This window comes from Rattus norvegicus, chromosome 19 (genome assembly GCF_021556685.1).
Source record: "Rattus norvegicus strain SHRSP/BbbUtx chromosome 19, alternate assembly SHRSP_T2T, whole genome shotgun sequence".
Taxonomy (NCBI): Eukaryota; Metazoa; Chordata; class Mammalia; order Rodentia; family Muridae; genus Rattus; species Rattus norvegicus.
This window is the reverse complement of record NC_141552.1, coordinates 67,467,157-67,475,546: the sequence shown is the minus strand read 5'-3', so window position 1 is coordinate 67,475,546 and position 8,390 is coordinate 67,467,157. Positions and strand designations below refer to the sequence as shown.

The 8,390-nt window shown below is 47.8% G+C and overlaps 1 pseudogene across 1 annotated transcript; it reads left to right on the top strand.

Annotated features, from left to right (window-relative positions):
- Positions 1 to 861, top strand: Cox6c-ps1 (cytochrome c oxidase subunit VIc, pseudogene; annotated as a pseudogene). The gene is given in 1 exon segment (NR_037621.1): positions 1 to 861. The product of NR_037621.1 is annotated as a cytochrome c oxidase subunit VIc, pseudogene (transcript).
- The last annotated feature ends 7,529 nt before the right edge of the window (positions 862 to 8,390 follow it).

The following is an 8,390-nucleotide window of genomic DNA, read 5'->3' as shown; positions in this document are numbered from 1 at the left end:
GAAGGAAAAAGAGTCACTCTGATCAGAATTTTTCTCCAAGGTTGACAAGACACATGCTGGACAAGTCCCTTTGTGGGCCAAGGCTTCACCTTTAAATTAATAGTTTGAAACCTCATTTAGAAAATTTAAAGTATATTGGAAAGGTGGAGCCAAAGACTAAATATCAACAAGGAATTAAAAGATTAAGGGCCCATCAAGATTCCTCAGCAGGACAGAGCACTAGTAGTACAAGCTGGTCTTTCAATGCCAGAACCCACAATAGAAGGAAAAAAACTGGTTCACAAAAGTTGTCTCTGATTACCATGCTGTGGTAGGTATCTGTCCACACACTATTACAACTGTAATAAATAAAAAAAAGTTTAAAAGACACACAGAAGGCTCTCCATATCGCCGAGAACTGGGGAGGACATTGGTGTAGAAGACCTTGGTTACCATGAGTTCCGGTGCACTGTTGCCGAAACCTCAGATGCATGATCCTCTGTCCAAGCGTCTGTGGGTTCATATTGTTGGTGCATTCATTGTGGACCTGGGAGTTGCTGCTGCCCATAAGTTTGGTGCAGCTAAACCAAGAAAGAAGGCATATGCAGATTTCTACAGGAATCATGATCCCATGAAAGATTTTGACGAGATGAGGAAGGCTGGAGTCTTTCGGAGTGTGAAGTAATTTTAGAATACAAAGGATTCTTTGGATTGAGCTCCATAGAAGTTCATTGCTGGTCTGTGTTCCTAAACTATGAAACATGAATATGTGAGCTAAGGAGTAGTTTCTCTCAATAAACAATAATTACATGGACGGGGGGGGGGGGAAGACACATAGAAAGAGAAACTGTGTTTTTAATAGAAAGGGTCTCCCATAGCCCAGGCTAGACTCAAACTTGTTATAACCTTGAATGTCCGATCTTCTTGTCTCTACCACCTAAGTGCTGGGACTGCAGGTGTGTACCACCACCTCACCTGGTCTGCACGGTGCCAGGCTGTGAGGCAGGACCTCTACCATCTGAGCTGCATTCCTCAGACTCTCACTTTACCCTCTTGCAAAGCAGTCTGAGAATTGCCCACCCTCCTGGTTGCTTCTGGTTCACCCAGCCTCCTCTCTCTTCCGTCCCTTCTCTTGCAGACTCCACGTACTTACAAACCCAGAAGAACGACATTGTAGAGCGGGGTGACTGCTCTCCTGTATGATTCAGAGCATCGTGTCACCATGAATTTAAGAAAATAAAGTCACAGCCCAGAGCAAAGTGGATTTAATAGTCACAGAGGTGTCCACGAGCCCTTCCTTTCGCTCCACAGGCTCGCACTTCAATAATTTAATGCCGTTTCTGCACAGCGGCAGGGTTTTATGAAGCAGGGAGAAAGCTACAATAGACACAGTCTTTCCCTCTCCATGTTCACAGCTGCAGATACGATGCCTTCCGCACCACCTGGGTGGAGAATGCCCCGGATGGAGCAGCTGCCCTTTCCAACCTCTGCACTGGAGGCCCTCCCACCCACCTACACAGACGGAAGCCCTTGTGCTCGAAAAGGTTATCGAAGGAAAAGGTGTCAGCTTTGCTTGATGTGTTTGATTCCATCTGTCTGTCTGGCTGTTCCTCTGTCCAGCCATCCACCCACCCATCCATCCACTACCCATTCATTCATCTGTCTGTCCATCTATCCATCTTTCCATCCATCCATGTGTCCATTCATCCGTCTGTCCATCCATCCATCTATCCATCCATCTACCCATCCATCCGTCCATGTGTCTGTCCATCCATCTGTCCATCCATCCATCCACTCGTCTGTCTATCCATTCATTTGTCCATCCATCCATCCATCCATCCATCCATCCGTCTGTTTGCCTGTCCATCCATTCAGCCATTAGTCCAACCACCTGTCCATCCATCCATCCATTCTTTCATCTGTTTGTCCATCCATCCATCAGTCCATCTGTCCATCATCTATCCAACTCTGGTGCTGGGAATTGAGCTAGGATTTGGCACATGGCAGGCAAACCTTTCCCCTACATCCCTAGCCCTCTTTCACCTTTAATTTGAGATAGGGTCTCATTAAGGTACTCGGACTGGTTTGAAGTCAACTTGTAGTCTTGGCAATTCTCGAACTTACAATCCTCCTGCCTCATCCTCTGAGTAGCCGGGATCGCAGTGTGTATCAACTGGCCTGGCCTGACCCAGCTTATTTTAGGTTACTTTAAATTCAGAAACCCTTATTCTATAAGCAAAATAATTAACATGACATCAAAATAACACAAAAATGTTGATAACCTGATACACTGATCATACGGCCTTAGTGACCCCCCCCCCGTGACTTTATTAGTACTGCTAAGGGTACCAATTCATTAATTTCAAAATACATTTATAATTTTAAGCTTTGTTGTTGTTGCTGCTGTTGTTGTTGCTGCTGTTGTTGTTGTTGTTGTGAGGAAAGCAGAGGCCGAGAGAGAGAAGGGCAGGCACTCACAGTACATGTGTAGAAGTCAGGACAGCTTTGTGGAACTGGTTTTCTTTTCCTATCTTTAGATGGGTTCTGGGGTTTTAACTACAGCCGTCAGGCTTCTGTGGCAAGCACACTTACCGCCAGTTCCCCAATTTTCTTATATAAAAAGTAATCTATGGGTCAGAAGAGATGGCTCAGCAGCTAAGAGCACCGGCTGCTCTTCCAGGGGACCCAGCCCCCACACGGCAGCTCCCAACCCTCTTTAACTCAAGGTCTAGGGAAGTCCTCTGGCCTCTGCAGGACCTGCACTCATGTGGTGCACAGACACACATGCAGACACAACACCCATACACATAAAAATAAGTAAATCTCTTTTTAAGGCAGTATATGTGTACTCCGAGAATTTGGAAAATGGGATCTACTCAAGAGGAAATGAAAGTTAGTTACAGATGTATTCACTGACCAAGGACTGCTGTGATAGTTTGTATCTTTACTCTATTTAACTATGTATCTATCTATCTATCATCTATGTATCATCTATCTATCTACCTACCTACCTATGGTCTATTATCTATCTATCTATCTATCTATCTATCTATCTATCTATCTATCTATCACCTATCTTTGGTTTTTCAAGGCAGGTTTCTCTGTGTAGCCCAGGCTGGCCTTGAACTCATAAAGATCTGTCTGCCTCTGCCTCCCGAGCACTGCCCGACCTGCTTCGATGATTTTTAAATGTGGCTGTTTGGACCTTTAAGCGTCTACTCCCCAGTTTGTGCTTATTTGTGCTTATTCTATGAACAACTTTATGGTTTACTTCTTTTTTGACTTCTTGATTGTTATATGGTTTGAGTCTTTATATTTAGCTTAGTTTAGTTTTAATTTTTTGAGACATGGTTTCTCTATATAGCCCAGGCTGGCCCAAAACTCCTGGCAATCTTCCTGCTTAAGCTTCTTTCTGCTTCAGTCTCCTCAGTGTTGAGATTTGCAAGTGCACACTACCGTGTCTGGTGGCTGTCTTGTTTCTTTTGGGACAGTCTATCCTGTAACCTGGCCTAACCTCAAACCCCTGCATTTCCCTCCAGGGTGGGCCACTGGCATACCCAGATTTTGTGATGCCTTTTGCAGTCTATCATAAATCTTGCATTGCTTATATAACCCGGGTTTTTAAATTCAGTGACTCCTATTTGTTCATAAACAATATCCTTGCCTGTCTGTCCGTCTGTCTGTCTGTCTGTATTTTAGCTCATCTCTGCTTTCATAGGACAACCCTATAAATGTCCTACCTGCAGCTCTAACAGCTGACCCTAGGACTTTGATATCCTTGCTGCATTGGGCCATGGCTTGAAGTCTCTACTTCCAGTGGATTCTATAGTTTGCTGAGCCTGAGAGAACATAGACTGCACTGGATTTAGTCTTTCTTCTGGTACACTCTGCCCCCTCGACCCACAACACCCGATTTCTAGTCTTTGCAATGTGCATGGCCCATGGTGGTGCTTCAGGGTATAAATACGAGAGTAGATACTTGGCAGGTTAGAAGTGGGTGGGTAGTTGAGGAAGGGATAGGGTGAACTAACCAAAACTAGAATTTTCTATGTCAAACCCCAGCAATGGGTGGTTGCATCTGGGTTGTCCTCCCACGAGTCTGCATGTGAGCTGCACACACTCTCTGGTGCCTTGGTGCTGGTAGGGATTGTTTCCTGTCTGAGACGCTGACTGGAGTCTGTGGTGTAACCGTTGTCTCTGTGTGAGGTGGCTTTCTAACACGGACAGGACGCCTGCCTAAAACAACGTAGAGAAGGACGATTTATTCTGGTTCACGATTTCAGAGGGGTTGGTCTCCGGCTGCTTCGCCCCAAGGGCTTGGGTAGGACATCATGGCAGAAAATCGTGCGGCAGAGCTGCTCCTCCTCACGCACTGGATCACAGATGGAGAGTGGGGAGGAGACTGACACAAAGTAGGGGGCAAAGACACAACCAGAAGCTGCCCCTCGTGGCCTACTTCCTCCAGGGAGGCCACGCCTTTCAAAGTTCCTTAAACTTCACAAAGTGGCACTGTCAGCTGAGGACCAGACACTTAAGACAGTCTAGATTTAAATCCTAAGATGCTGACATGGTGGCCCACACACAGTCGCAGCACTCAGGAGGTAGAGGTAGGAAGACCAGGTGTTCAAGGCCAACCTCAGCTACACAGTGAGTTTGAAGCCAGCCTAGGCCACGTAAGCCCCCGCCTCTAAATAAATTAAACAAAACGTAATTGAACAAAGCTCTCTCTAGAGGACACCAGACTCTTGGCTCACAGTCTTGAGCTGCAGTTTCCAAACAGTGACAGACAGAAATGATGGTGGGTCTTTAGTGATGAGGGACAGCTGAAAGCCAGCATAATGGAGCACCATTCTTAGATCCCTTCATCACGCTCCACCCATGCTCCACCCAAGCTCCACTGGTGCTCCATCCCTGCTCCACCAGTGCTCCACCAATGCTCCATTGGTGCTCCATCTCTGCTCTACCAGTGCTCCACTGGTGCTCCAACCATGCTTCACTGGTGCTCCATCGTGCTCCACCAGTGCTCCATCCCTGCTCTACTCAGGTTTCACCCTTGCTCCACTGGTGCTCCACCCAAGCTCCAATGGTGCTCCACCCCTGCTCTACCAGTGTTCCACCCATGCTCCACCCCTGCTCTACCAGTGCTCCATCCCTGCTCCACCCCTGCTCTACCAGTGCTCCATCCCTGCTCCACCCCTGCTCCACCAGTGCTCCATTCAATACCTCCAGCAGCCAATTTACTCTGCCTTCCACCTGACTAATGGTGTAAATGTAATTTAATTTAAAACTTAATCCAGGCAAATAATTGATAAATATAGAAAGTCAGGATTTCCACCCTGTGCATAAAGCATGCACAAGAATAAAATATGTTTATTAGAATAATTACTAGTTTTGAAAAGTCTAATAATTACTGCTTGCTGGGAGCAGGCTCTTGGAGAGAAGGGGGGTGTGTGGAATTAACTCGGGCAGACAAAGAACATACTGTTTGCGGCTCAGCCGTCAAGGAGAGATGAGCATCGCTCGCCAACCAGAACTTGCTCTGACAGAAGAAAAGACCAGGAAATCCTGGTGGGAAAGCTGGGCCTTGGATGAAGTGACCACATTTATCAACATTTTCCAGAGAAGTAATCAGCAAGAGAAACGCAAGGGTCTGCAGAAGGACTCTGTCACAGGGGCTGGCTCATGAGGACAGAGACTAGGAAGCCCCTCCACACCTCCTTCTCAGATTGGAAGGCCAGAGAATGTGTGATGTGGGGGCTGGTGAGCAGGGCACCAGTGCTGCCTGTGCCAGGAGGTCACACCAGGCTACGGGGTTTGATAGCTCCAGCAGAGGAAGCACGTCCAGCCTGTTTTCCCCTGTGTTCCCTCTGGGTGATGGGGACACCACTGCATCAATGAGGGTAAGCATTGATTCTTCCTTCAGACCTCCAACTCAGGAACCTCTCCAGAGAGACCCCGCAGACAGGCCTAGAAGTTATGACGTACCACCAGTGTAGATGGGACAAAATGAACCGTCATGGTGACGCTCCTGTCTGGCCCTCAGGGTGGAAGTGAGTTTTGCCTCTGAAGGTTTGTCTCATCCATATAGCAGCCTCCAGTCCACCCACGGCTGATGGGGAGTCAGTTCCGCCCCCTGCCCCCGGTTGCTAGAGGGACCCTTTGAGGACACTGCAAGGCCAAGCTTGCTGTAGCTCTGGAGTATTGTCCACATTCCTCATGATACTTAAGAGAATGATTCTGCAGCGAGCAGTCATGGAACAGACATGGAGCCATGGTGCCTCCGGCTGGTAAAGCCCCAAGAGCGTAGACTTCTGGGTAGTCTGCCTCGCCACACTGAGAAGAGATGATAAAACCTGAAGGATGAGGAAGTGTGCTCTCTCTGTGCGATGAGGAAGGAGGTCTACAGGAAAGCCTCCATCATTCATTCGTTCATTCATTCATTCATTTGTTCATTCATTCATTTATTCATTCACTCTGAAAACTATTTGCTCCACAGAGAGCTACTGCATATTTGACCCATCTCAGATATAGGGTCAAATGCCTTATGGTGATTACTATTGATTGTCAACTTGATAGGATCTAGAAGCACCCAGGGGACAAACCTCTGGGGAGGAGGTTTCTAGAGTGAGTTTATTGAGGTAGGAAGACCCATCCTAAACACGAATGACACCATTCCATGATCTGATGCCCAGGAATCAAAGGAGACAGCAAGCCAAGCGCCGGCATTCATCTCTGCTTTGTGACCGCAGATACGCTGTGACCAGATGCCCTTTAGGCTTACATTTTTCAAAACCTACTTTCATAAGGGTTCTCAAATGCTTTTACCCCACCCTAACCCTACCCCACCCCACCCACTGTCCAAAGGTAGGGGAGAAAGATGGTAAATAGGACTGTTAGAAGTAGTTCTTTTTTTTTCCTTTTCTTTTTTCAAATGTATTTATTTATTATATGTGTACACTGTAGCTGTCTTCAGACACCAGAAGAGGGCATCAAATCTCATTACAGATGGTTGTGAGCCACCAGGTGGTTGCTGGGAATTGAACTCAGGACCTCTGGAAGAGCAGTCAGTGCTCTTAACCACTGAGCCATCTCTCCAGCCCTAGAAGTAGTTCTTTGGGTGGATTCCAGCCCTCGTTGTCAGGATACCAGCAGTCTAGTTCAGTAGTGTCAAGATACCAAACATAGATCCACAGTGGTAGCACGATCCAGCAGGACTGCCAGACCTCTTCCGAATCGCAGGAGTCAGTGGGAGCAACCAGAACCCACCGAATTCCCAGGAGAAGTTCTCTGCCAAGCTTCTCTGATCAACAAAGCTAGCAAGGCTGGCTATGTAAGCACACTGCTCCATCACTGTCTGTTGAGCCCCACTTATACTCTCTCCAAACATCACGTGTTCTCCCACACGTTATGCCTCGGGCAAACCATCACATGAGTCTGCGTCACGCGATACAACCAGAACCTTCCACTTCACTGACCCATGTTTCTTCCACCAAACCTTCTCCACTGTAATGGACTGACCCCTCAATCTGTGAGCTGAAATAAGTTCTTCCTTCCTCAAGTTGCTTGTGTCAGTTGTCATAGCAATGGAAGAGCATCAGACCAGCTTGGCAGCGGGAGCACACAGCGCATGCTTGAAGTCTCTGACTAGAAGCTGTCAAGTAGAAGAGGGGAGAGGGAAGTGGAGGATCTAAGGGCCTGAATCACATGCTGTGGCACACTCTGAGAGAAAGCTGGTTTCTCTGGAGGGGCAGAGTCACTGCCTTTGAAGACACACCAAGGAGAGCGGGCAAGCCCTCCCATCTGCTCACAGTGGCTGCTGGCTCCTGTGAATGAAGCCACATGTGAAGTGTGGATTCAAAGGCTGCGCACAGCATGCTGCTGAGTTCAGAGCCAGGGCCTGGGAAAGTCCCAGAGCCAGGCTGGCTTCTAACAATGGGGTTACAAAGGCAGCTGGTCACCTGGTCTACCTGTGTGACCCGAGGGTCCTTTATACAGGGGAGGGGGACTGTTCCATCTCCCTCGGATTAGTCAAACGTCCTGGGAAGAGGAAGGCTGCATCCAGGAAGGCATCCTGATTCAAGCTCTGGGCCCCACTGTGTCTGCCGAGGTGAACACATATGCACACACTGAGCACACACACATCCAAGCCTGAGGGAGGAGACGGACCATGGGGCAACTAGGTTCTGCAATTGTTTCACTTGTGGGTGGGCCTACTGGACCAGCAGGACATTGTCCCACACTGCCCATTAAGAAACATGCCTAGCTGGTGCATACCCATAGGACAGCCAAGGCTACACCAAGGAACCCTGTCTCAAAAACAACACAAAACAAAGCAAAACAGAAAAAAGAAGACACATGCCCAGTGAGTGTAAGACATCCTGACTAGAAACAGTATTCCTTTGTGGTCTCAC